The sequence below is a fragment of the Girardinichthys multiradiatus genome, chromosome 14, assembly GCF_021462225.1.
Source record: "Girardinichthys multiradiatus isolate DD_20200921_A chromosome 14, DD_fGirMul_XY1, whole genome shotgun sequence".
NCBI classification, from domain to species: Eukaryota; Metazoa; Chordata; class Actinopteri; order Cyprinodontiformes; family Goodeidae; genus Girardinichthys; species Girardinichthys multiradiatus.
Genome location: NC_061807.1, coordinates 5,700,664 through 5,701,069, shown reverse-complemented (window position 1 = coordinate 5,701,069; position 406 = coordinate 5,700,664).

The window sequence follows — 406 nt, the reverse complement described above, 5'->3', positions numbered from 1 at the left end:
ATCTATCTATCTATCTATCTATCTATCTATCTATCTATCTATCTATCTATCTATCTATCTATCTATCTATCAAGCACTGGGTGAGAACCTTATTTATGATTAATGTTGCAAAAAACGCTCTTTTTTATAAACCTTGAAGACATTTAAAAGATCAATTATGAACAGAAATGTGATTGAAAAAGTCAAATAAAACAATACAAATTTCATTGATTAAAATAAAAGTACATTTAACCAAAGTTTAATAATTTACACACAAAAGCATAAAGTCATTTTAAGAAGACAAGAAGCTGAGCAGCATCAGATATGAGTTATAATAAATGTTATAAACATTACATCATAACAGACCATAGACGTCATGTTGAGTTAATCTGCAGCAGCTGGAATCCATTCCTACACAAGGTGGAGT